General features: G+C 35.2%; 1 protein-coding gene across 36 annotated transcripts in view; it reads right to left on the reverse strand.

Annotated features, from left to right (window-relative positions):
- Positions 1–12,070, reverse strand: part of BNC2 (basonuclin 2) — a 428,074-nt gene that overhangs the window by 152,847 nt on the left and 263,157 nt on the right. The window lies entirely within an intron of this gene.

Consider the following 12,070-nt stretch of genomic DNA (forward strand, 5'->3'; position numbering starts at 1 on the left):
ATCTTTCATTTCTTTACAGGTACTTTAAAAAATCATCTCACCAGTTTACATTATAAAGTGAATCCATAGAAAATTAGCATAAATGAAGTGTAACTTTTTATGGAGAAAAACCTATGCTTAAAACTTGCTAAAGCTGACCTATGCTCCTAGACTACAGTTAATAAATTTATCTCATACATTTAGTTCTAATTTGCATGGAAATTCTGAAGACAGAAGGAATTTATTCTGATCATTCACAGATTAACAATCTACTGTAACTACCAGAACTGCCAGGAAAAGATCTCTCTACAGCTTTAGATGCAATCAATGCTTACTGATTTGGGGCGGTGGGGGCCAGGGGTGGTTGTTGGAGGACAGGCATGGAACTACCTGAAATTGCAGTTCTGTAACTGAAAGCTATGCTCACTTACACAGCTTCCAGATGCTCCTATTCCTGGAACCATTTGGACTTTTATATAAACTGTCTCACTTGTAACAGACAGTATTTTAGAAATTGTTAACACAGTTGGGCCAAATTTCATTTACACAGAATTAAGACTGGACGGGGTTTTACTGTTCCCTATGCTTTGCATCAGGCAAGTCTGAAGTATTTCTCTTTTCACTAATGAACATTAAATCTCTAGGTCCCAGTGCGGTTTGCAATGAGTCCTCACTATAGACTCCTTTCTTGGTTCACCTTTACCTCTCATTTGCTGCTCCATTACCACTAGGGAAACATGCAACTGTATAATGTGCCTGACATTTCAGGGTCTGTCTTCCAGTGTCAACAGTCCAATTACATCTTAGCTAGATTGTAAAACTTTCTGCTGTATCCATTGGTGATTGGAAGAATTAGTAATAAGAATAGGGATACCAAAGGAAATAAATGCTGACTAAGCAAGAATAACATATGCATTTGTAGGTTGTAGGGGGGAAATATTTCTCCCGAAATTTCTTATTTCCACTTCAACAGTTTACTGACTGAGCAATATATCAGAACATAACACGTTAGAAAGAGCTTATTTAAGTATCACATTCATTAGTTAATGAACTCACAACTTGATTATAATATGGCCCAAAAATCCAAACCCAAACAAAACAGTTTAGAAAGCAGTGTTTCCACTAAAAGAAAGTACTTTACAAACTATCTAATTATAAATTCAGATACGGCAACCACATTAACATTAAAATATTCATGTAATCTGAACTGCAATAATACAAGCTTTCATAACTCCAAAAAAAAAAAAAAATCACCTCCGCTTTACCAAAATTTTAAAAATTCCCAATAAAAAGAGATGATTTCTCAAGGACTATGTGTCAACTCCAGCACAAAAGACATACATACTTTCAGTTATTATTTTGATAACATTTAATTATTTTACAAAAATAGGCTAATTTTACATTGTGTTTAAAGCATACTTTTCTCAATTTTAATTATACCTATATTCACAACAGAACAAATTAAGAGACCGTAGATTTACTTTATTTTTTTATGTATAATTATTTATTCACTGGTTGACTCACATTCATGCATTTACTCTGAATTACACTATGTTTTAAATATTTTCTCTACTTAAATAACTTTATACTTCTGGCACATTTGGGAATTAAACTTTTCAGATCATCTTTTTTTATGAATTCTACTCTTCTTGTACCTAAACACACAAACATTGGAACACCTCAACTCCTTTTGTATATAAACACTTAAGCACTGGAATATCCATTTTGTATTTCCATGAATTCCAGAAGGTCTGTTTGTTTTAAATTCAGATTTTTATAGACTACAATTGTTCCTTAAGGGAATTATATATATTTAAACAATATGGTCTAAATAAATATTTTGAGTAAGAGACTATTGTGGCTTCAAAGGAAGTTTTATTCTAAATAACATTTTTGAAACAGCATAAAACTCTGACATACTATTTATTCACAACAAAACAGAACCAATGTGATCACTTGCCAACTCACCCACACTTAAAGAAAATAAATTATCATAAAATTATCAAAGGCAGTTAAGCCTCAAAAGTGTACATGCTTTACAAGGAGACAGCTGGGAAAAGTAGAAATGGATAAGCTTTCATTTTTTGTAAGCACATTCACTTCTTCCTTCATTCAGCCAACATAGAAGTTCCTCCCACTCACTGTTGGGCACTCTCAACTATAGGAAACCCAGAGATGAGGAGGAAGTGGCATAAAGGGGATACCAGGAAAAGAGCAGACAGTTTAGTCAGACTGTCCCCCCCCCCCCCATATTTGCAGGGATTCTCATGCAGGTCTAGCTGTCTGGCATTATCAGCCCCTCTGTGCCTCGTCAAGAGTGCTCGGTAATTCTTTGCTCAATTCTGACCTGATCAGCATTGCCAAATCTCCCATAACAGTAACGGTAATGAATTTTTTAAAATCTGCAACTTATTAAAAGTAATTATTCCTTCTGCTTACCTTTACCATGGATTTCTTGAAAGAAAAATCCATGCACTCAACACCCACTGCTTTTACTTCTGCACCACCACCTACATTTTAATTTTGCAATCTGGATTCTGCCTGACACGTTTCTGAAACTGTCTCCAAAAGGAATGTTCTCATTAATTTTGGTCCCTTTTTCTAGTCTCCTGGTCTTCCCAGACCTCGATGCAGCTTAAGGTACGCTCTCCTTCATTCCTGGGCTGTAGAGACCAACTATCCTCGTTTTTCTGGCAACAACGTCTCACTCTCTTTCCACTGTAAATAAATACAGGTGTTTCCCACACCAGGCTCTCATTTTTTAATTTGGCAATTTCATCCCCTCCTACAGCTTCAAATATTATCACTATGCAAAAACCCTCATTTTGGAGCCAAGTACTGGTAAGTGGCAGGGAACGGATGGCAAAGTCCCTGAGCTTAGGGACCTGACAGAGTTTGTGGGCAGTGGGTGTAGAGAAATGACCCTAAAAGAACAGAAGGAAGCCCTCAAATGGGCTGGAGAAGCACCATCTCTCCCTTTTTATTTCTCTGTCTTTTCTTCTTCCAAAGGCAGGATTTTAAAATTTATAACAGTAACCTATTACCCATTATCATTAATAATAGCTAGATTTACTGGATATTTGCCATTTTCCACTCACTATGTTAAATATTTTATAAACATTAGCTCTCTTAATCGTCAGAAAATACCATGAGGTTAGTACTATTATTACCTTTATTTCACAAATGAGGAAAATGAGGTGGAGATAATTCAGTACCCTGCCTAAAGACACTGAACTAATAAAGTTACAGGAATCGAACACAAACTCTCCATCGGACTGAGAATTTGAACTGTAATCCCATTTACAATCAGATAATCACGGGGCAGAGCCCCTCAACCTGCCCACCATTCAACCCTTGCTGTACATGGTTAACTCATGCTCATCTTCCAGATTTCAACTCCAATATCTATTGCCATGCCCCAGGGTAGCTGCCTTCATTTCCTGGTCAAGCTCCCCATTAGTTTCCTGTTTCACAAGGGGTCTTTCTGTCATAGCACATACCATGCATGTGAGCATTTATCTGTAACTTATCTTTATTTATTATCTATTATATATACATGTATTAATACATCTGTATGATTATTTGATTAATGTCTGTCTTCCCCTCTAGAATTTAAGCTCCATGAGGGCAGGACAACACATTTGTTCAGCTTACAATATATACTGGCAAATAACAGGTACTCAAAAGGCACTTGAAGAAGTACATGATCCTCTGAGCCTCCTTCCTCATCTCTCACAGTAGCAATAATACCACAAGAGAGTCAAGACTTAAAATAATGACTATAAAGCACATAGCACTGTGCCTAGTAATGGGAAAAGCTCAATAAATGGAAACCATTTATGACCCAAGAAACTTTCCACATATTATATTTAAATATTCCCCCCTTATGATTCTTCCCAATGTACTATTTTCCTAACACTTTATCAAATGTCTAATACATATGTAGTCTTAATGAATAAATGACACTTTGAGTAAATGACACTTTGACACACATGATGTTATATTATTCATACTACAATCCTCTAAGATAGGTATGACAAGGATTAGTATTTGTTTTTAATATTAAGGTTTGGAAATGTTTATATGGATATTACACGGCTCTGAAATGCTAGAGTGGATTTCCCCAATTATTAACCACTTTATTTCCATTCTCTATAGAGAAAGGAAGAAAACATAAAATTAAACCAGTGAATTATAAATATGGATATCTGAAAGTATATCTAAAATAAATAAGTCAATTAAGAATAAAAATATTTAATCAAGGTTCAGTCAGTAATACTTTTATATTTCAATATTAAATAAGAGTGCATTTGAAAGTATTCTGGATGAGTTCCAAAGCCCTATTCAAATAAGATTCTGTTATCACTAAAACTGAAGTCTCTTTAGCTTTATTATAGTCATACTTGGCTTGAACTCTGCAAGTATATGTGAACTGCACATCAATCTTCTCACTAAATGACATTTCCCAGGAAAACACAATTGTGGCTTCAGCTAATATTTAGTGCACCTCACAAAAGAACTATAAAGAAGTCTCATTAATAAATCTATTAGCTGTTTCTTGTCTGGGAACACTTATACAAGTTACATATTAATACAAAATAACAAAAGCCAAAATAAGGCCACAGGGCAATTAGAAACATAAAACATACATTCTGAAGGAGTAATCATAGAAAGGAAACAAAAAATGAAAAATTTAAATCTAGGTTTGCCTTTCCTAAGAAAAACTATTTGCCAGGAGCTCACTCTGTTTATTAACCCTGACTGAATCTCCCATATATAATTTAAAATGTTTATTAAATTGCTTTCCCCTTGTTCATTTTTGGGAAGGATACCAAGACTTATAACTTAGACTACAAAATTGTACTTGAATCATTTTTAAAGGTTTAATAGATAAGTACCCGATCTACATTAAAACTGAATTAGAGCATCCATTCTGTCTCACCAGTTTCTTCTGTAAACTTAGGTGGTAGATTCTAGGTGTGTACATTAACTATGATGGTTCTAAGTGACAAAGCTCAGCTTTTTTATTTTTAGCAAGAACAAGTTTCTTAATAAATTGAATTTTCTACTTTGGAAGTCACATGAAGATACCGTAAATATGTAAAATTAGCCAACCTTCCACAAGGGTACAAAATAGTCTATGTTATAATGAATTCTTATTAAGTCATCACTACATATGTTATTCATCTCCAAACACAGACATAAGTCCTAAAGGGAAAGATATACATGGTGTCAGAGATCAAATGAGCCATTTTATTGGGTAGGAAAATTGTCCTTGAAATACTTTGGTCCAAAAATAAATAAATAAATAAAAATCTGGAAAAGAAAATCATCTGTTAATGAATCTGGAAGCTTATTATTCCAGTACTGTCACAGATTACACTGTAGTAATTACAAAGTAACAGTGACCAAGCATTATGGATAAAGAGAATGGCCAAAGAGGCGCACAGAGATTAATGGGACTTCCACACATTTTTACATCTTGTATATAAAAACCTAAGACAGTACTTCAAAAACACTGTCATGAAGATTCTAAAGAATTCAAATTACAGTAGTGATTAAGTCAGGAAATAACTTCCTGTTTAAATTTCAGGTCAGTTTTTTCCTTCCCATTTTCACAGGGCTGATAAATAAAGCTAATGGAAAAGAAACAACTTCCAAAAGAAATACTTTGAGTGTTAATTAAGACTTGGAAAATCTCTATGACATTGCCTTTGTAGAACTCCTCATTATCCTAAATTTGGTCAACACACAAAGCAGACTGAGCAAACAAAACTCAAATTTTTTGAATGGCGGGCAGCTTCTGAGTCAACATCAACTAGAGAAAAGCACAAGAAGCTTATTTTTACTTTATTACAAAACTCAGACATGATTAAAGCAAAAGTATGTTCCCCTGTCATGCTACAGGGTTTTGCAATCGGGTATTGAAGTAAGACAAGAAGGTGTGAGTTGGACAGACACAGAACATTGGCCAAAAGATCCAGGGTTTTAAATATTCTACAAGGAGTTTTATAACAACCTAAAAGTCCTATCTAACTCTAACTATGGGACTATTTTTTAAAAGATTTTATTTATTTGAGAGAGAGAGAACACAAGAGAGAGAACAGAGGGAGAGGGACTCAATCCCAGGACCCTGGGACCATGATCTGAGCTGAAGGCAGACACTTAACCAAACTGAGCCACCCAGGCACCCCAACTATGAAACTATTAGTATAAATCCATAGTTGTAATAAGGTGGGTATGTTTTCAGTACTTATAAAAAAAAAAAAATCAGTTTCAATGGGTAATGTTCAGAGTTCACAAAAAGTAATTATCAGTGATTATAAAGTATACTATAAAAGTTAAAGGTCCACAGAGCATTAAACTGCATGTAAATGTCACTATTCATAACAGGAATAACAACAAATGAGAAGCAATGAAGTTATTCTGCCTGCTCAACAAAATCCACTCAAAATTTCACAATGTGAAATTATAGTGAAAATATGTATCTTATTTGGTGGTAAGACAAATTTGAGATTAAAAAATTATTCAACCCTCCAGTAATAGGTTCCATCAATTTTGTCTAAATGTTTTTAATGTCATATGAAGAAACAGCAACTTGATGAAAATGATCATTTTGTTGGACCTAGCTGCTCTGAAATTTCTTGGTGTCTTCAACAGTTAGATTTTGTGGCGGAATCAGAGGATTTGAAGACACATGATAAGGCCATACTCACGGCAAGGGCCAGATGGCTGCTGATATAAACATGGTCAAGATGAAAAGCTGGACAATTCAAAGATATTCAAACGTCAACAAATGACCATGAAAATAAAATTACTGATCAAGGAAATATATCATCTTCACTTCCAACATAAGTGAAAGATGCCCAGGGGAAAAGTCACCCTTCAAAACCATCTACTGTTAAAATCCAGATTTTAAATTTTGAGTTTCTCTTAAAAGCTATGATCTCTCCATCAACTGGTAAATGGATTAAAAAAAATATTAAAAAGATATGATGGAATATTATTTGGCCATAAAAAGGAACGAACTACTGATATAAAGTACAACATGGGTGAACCTTAAAAACACTGTCATGAAGATTCTAAAGAATTCAAATTACAGTGAAATGTAAAAAACAAGACAAAACAACACTAGTCACAAAATACCATATATATAGGATTCCATTCATATGAAATGAACATAAAAATCCACAAAGACAGAAAGTAGTTAGAGGTTACTTAGGGCTTGCAGGAGTGGCTAAAGGATTTCTTTTGGGTATGATGAAAATGTTCTAAAAGTGACTATGATGATGGTTGTACACAACTGTGAATATACAAAAGTCTACTGCATTGTACACTGTAAATGATAGGATACATGGTATATGAACTCTATCTCAACAAAGCTGTTTAAAAGGGGCGAGGGACAAAACTCACTGCATCACCTGGTTTACACTGGTGGCGTTAAATTACTTAACTCATAAGATAGTATTCCCCTGGGATATATAATATAGCATAATATCCTTCTTTAACCTAGTAGGTCTTCAATATGCAGCTGCTAAATAAATGAATAAACGGAAGGCAAATAAAAAAAAATTTCCCTGTTACCTAAATTTGAAAATCCTTCTACTTTGAAAATATTAAAGCCTAATCTATCCATCTAAAAATTGGCAATTATTTTCCAAGTCATTGCCATTTTTCCTTCAGGAACATCTAGGAGATTCTTCAATTAATTGGTAGGGAGGGTGGCTCTCAGTTATGCTTAGCATACTAATTTCAAGATGGTAAAACAACTAAGAGAATGTTAAAAATAGACAGTGATGGGGGTGCCTGGTGGCTCAGTCAGTTAAATGTCTGACTTAGGCTGAGGTCGTGATTTCAGGGTCCTAGATCAAGCCCCATGTAGGGCTCCACCCTCAGTGGGGAGTCTGTTTGTCTCTCTGTCCCTTTTCCTGCTCATGCTCCTTTGCTCTCTGTCTCTCAAATAAAATCTTTAAAAAAATTGACAATGATGAATTCTATCATGTATACTAGCAAAAACATTCCTCAGTTTACAGCGATGAAAAAGTTACTTCTGGGGCGCCTGGGTGGCTCAGTGGGTTAAAGCCTCTGCCTTCGGCTCAGGTCGTAATCCCAGGGTCCTGGGATCGAGCCCCGAGTCGGGCTCTCTGCTCGCCAGGGAGCCTGCTTCCCTTCTTCTCTCTCTGCCTGCCTCTCTGCCTATTTGTGATCTCTGTCAGTCAAATAAATAAATAAAATATTTAAAAAAAAAAAGTTACTTCTACAAAAGTTAGGTTTTTGGTTTAGGGGGAGGGAGCAAAGAAGGAAAACCATAAGCTTCTGAGTAAATGTTTATACATGAGTGTGAATGTTTCTATGACTATGTGTGAATACATAAACACAAACAGGGAGAAAGAGACATATACACAAGCACATAAATTTTCACAGACATGGGTGCAATGAGCATCTGTAGTCATTACCTTACGATCACAACCTACTATCAATCGACGTGAGGAAGACCCCATTTAAATAATTTAGGAGTTCAGAGCAAAAATCAACAGCGGGATATAGCCAATTATATAAGGAAAATACCCATGCTTCTATGGCATCAAAGCACATGCAGGCTTTGGAGTGCATGTGTTATGTTTTTTTTTCCCCCCAATTAAATTAGGCCTATGGTAATACAAGCTATTTTGTTAGGCAATTAGTAATATTAGAGAAACAGGAAATGAAAAGGCATTTCAATTTGGGCAGAAATACTTTATTTTCTTACCTAACAGTTAACAATTAAGATATTTCATTTATTGCCTGTATGCTTACAAATTTTACAGACTACTCACACAGGCAGCTGCAATAATTAGAAAGGAAATACTCTTTCAGTGAACATACCTATCGTCTAATTGAAAATAAGGGGTTAGCTCATCATACAAAATAACCCATTTTAACTAAACTCAGTCTATATTTACCAAAATATATAACTTTATATAAGGAGCCAAAGCACCTCTGATATCATATGAATGCTAAGTAATATGCATCTCATCTCACCTTAATGTTGAATCAGCAATTTTGTATTCCATTGATAGACATTTTATTCATTTCCACTAATGCAATTTGAAAGGTGGTAATGTGATTACATTTCTCTGTGGCATTCATGAAAACAATTACTAATATAATGTGATAGGGAAGACATTAATAAGGAAGGGATTTATAATGAGATGCAAGAAGATTTATAAACCTTTAAGCACTTTACAAAGAAATATTCCTCATTAGGCAAGAAGCAAGACAAGACAAAGCCTTAAGTTCCAGTATTTCAGGAGCAGCTACAATCCTGGGAGGAATGATTTGCATGATGATCTCATATTTTGGTGACCAAGCAGAGAGGTGCAGGAATAACCCAAGACTTGTCCCAAGTTGTGCTCAAATGTAAGACATTATCCTAACTTGATAATGCCTCTCCTTCCCAGACAGCATAGAAGGATTCCTTAAAGGAAGGAGTACCTCTAAATCTTGGTCCTCTGCAAAGGGAGCAAGCCACATTATTTCAAATGCCAGCGCCCAGCAATCAATCCATTTACAAAGCAAGAGTGTAAGGTGGGTGACCTTTTAACTAAATTTACTCCTCTAGGCTTATGAAAAGAATTTATCCCAGTGAAGCAACAAGGGAGACAAGTTGTTGCATTTTAGAGTGTATCGTTTCAGATGACAACTCTGATTACCCAGACCAATTGAGGCAGCCTTTGTGAGACTAATAATATCCACGTTTGTTCAGTGCTATGAAGCTTGCAAAATACTTCAAATACATTCTTGTATTTAATCATCAAAATCCCCCAAATTAGAGATTTTTCAAACAGCAGAAAATGAGACTCTGAGATGTCCTTAAATGGCCACAGCTAGTAATCCTGGGCTCCTTCCACTCTGCCTGTGTATGAAAAGCGAGAAGCCAAATAATCTTTCTTGCTACCCTCCCTCCACAGTGAGATTTCCTCAGATATATATATATATATATATATATATATATATATATATATATATATTTTTTTTTTTTTTTTTAGTTCCAACAGGAGTTTAAAACTGAGTAAGAGATGTGGACAAAACTACACTCAAAGGGAGAGGTGTGGGTAAAGGTTTAAGCAACTTGAAAAGGTGGGACAAGTGCAAAGTAAGCACTTAATTTATATTAGGATTTTCCATCAAGTGGTACATTTTAGACAGAGAAAGCAACTCTGAACAGCTTTCTATGGAGTCTTTAAATGGCTATGTTAAGAAAGGCCAGACTCTGAAAAAAGTGACACAAGATATCCCTAAGAACACTTGGTTCATTTTATATTGCCTTATTTCTACCGGTTTGGGATTGCCCATTAGTAAGTAGCATATCTCAACAAACATTTTAATACCTTCCATTGTGCATATATAACTATCATAATTATGTCTGATTATGAAAGACTAGGTTTCTTTGCACAAGAGCAGATATCACCTCAGGAATCATACCTATTACAAATAATAATAATGATATGATGAACAGTCTACATGCCCTCTTATACGTTATTTATGTTAGGTCACAGATTCCCCAGGGGTCTGTGCCGAGACCCGGACTGGCTTCATTAGAGCCTCATATAAATCACTAAAGGCACATCTTGATTTTACCACTGGCTAGAGTCACCAGAATTTTTTAAGTGAAACCTCTCAGGTAATACATTTTTTAAAAACACAAATACAAATGTTATCATTTCTTCTAAAAGGTGGTTTTCTCAAATTTAAAATGCTATATTCAGATGCTCAGAGAAATCTCACAAATTTCTATGGAATCTATAAGTATCTGAGGGTAAAATGTGCCCTAGAGTATTGAAAAAACATTATTCTCTTTTTTCTTGTAAGCATTAGTTAGCTAAAAGACAAAGAGAGACATACACTTATAGAGAAAGATGGCAAAAGACAGACTATCTAGCTGCTAACAAATGCTTCGACTTCACTGAGCAAACAGAGAATCCTAAGCTATGGTTGTCAGGAACTCTGAGCTAACTCTTGAAAATTAAGAAATAAATAGAAAGCCTTGTGGGAGGGAAAAAAAAGGGGGGGGGAGTCTTCCAGAACAATGTTAATGTCATCTTGGGCATGTGGACTGGGTTCACATGTGTGTCAGCTGAAATCAACATAATGGCCTATAACAGCTTCGAAGCAGCTAATATGGTCCATTGGGTCAATAATCCGTGAACTAAGAAGGATTTACTTGATAGACTATAAATGGTTCATAAGAACTCAAAAATCACTCCATCAGATCAAAAATCCAATTTTCATATGGTGCCTTTCTATGAATTAGCCAAAAGAAAGTAATAGCTCTAAAGGACTTCAAGGTCTATCAGTTAAAAATTTACTTTTTAAAGAACAATGTAGAGGAGGAAGAATTAAATGCATCTCTCTCTCTCTCTGGTGATCCAACTTGTTTTAAGGGGAGAAATACATTTTCTGATGGAAGGCTAATATACAACAGGAAATATTCATGGGCTTTTCACATTTTCCTACGGGTACCTGAATGTATGGATCCAAACAAATGAAAGCATAAACATACGCATGTATCCTCCACCCCTCCACCTCCACCCTGATATATCTCCACTTACCTGCATACATTATTACTAATTACAAAGCACTGTTTCTAGGACAGCAACATTTAAAGATGAAGATTTATATTTTATTTTTGCTTCTCTGCACAGTTTGTGAGAGCTGTAGTGTGAGGCACATGAAGACTTTTGAGATGGCATATGGATACTGGCAAATTCTTTCATCTACCTGTATGGAAAAGTATGCAAACAAAAAACTAGAGAAGGAAAACAGTAGGAACTACAATGCGTTTTTTACATTTAAGAGAGACAGGACGGGGCTGGCTAAAGCCATATAGGTGGTGTTTACAGATGATGTTAACGTCTGCCCACTCTAGACTACAGAGAAATACTAGCCTTATCCTGTATTTGTGAATTTCATTATGTATTCACACTAGGTGATAGTGGTTGCAGATTATTTTTTTTACATGTAAGCCTATCTATGTGAATAAATGTATTTACTAAGTTCGTGGCAAGGAAGAAAAGCAGAGAAAAATCCTCCAAAAATGTAACAGGATGTA

This window comes from Lutra lutra, chromosome 13 (assembly GCF_902655055.1).
Source record: "Lutra lutra chromosome 13, mLutLut1.2, whole genome shotgun sequence".
NCBI lineage: Eukaryota > Metazoa > Chordata > Mammalia > Carnivora > Mustelidae > Lutra > Lutra lutra.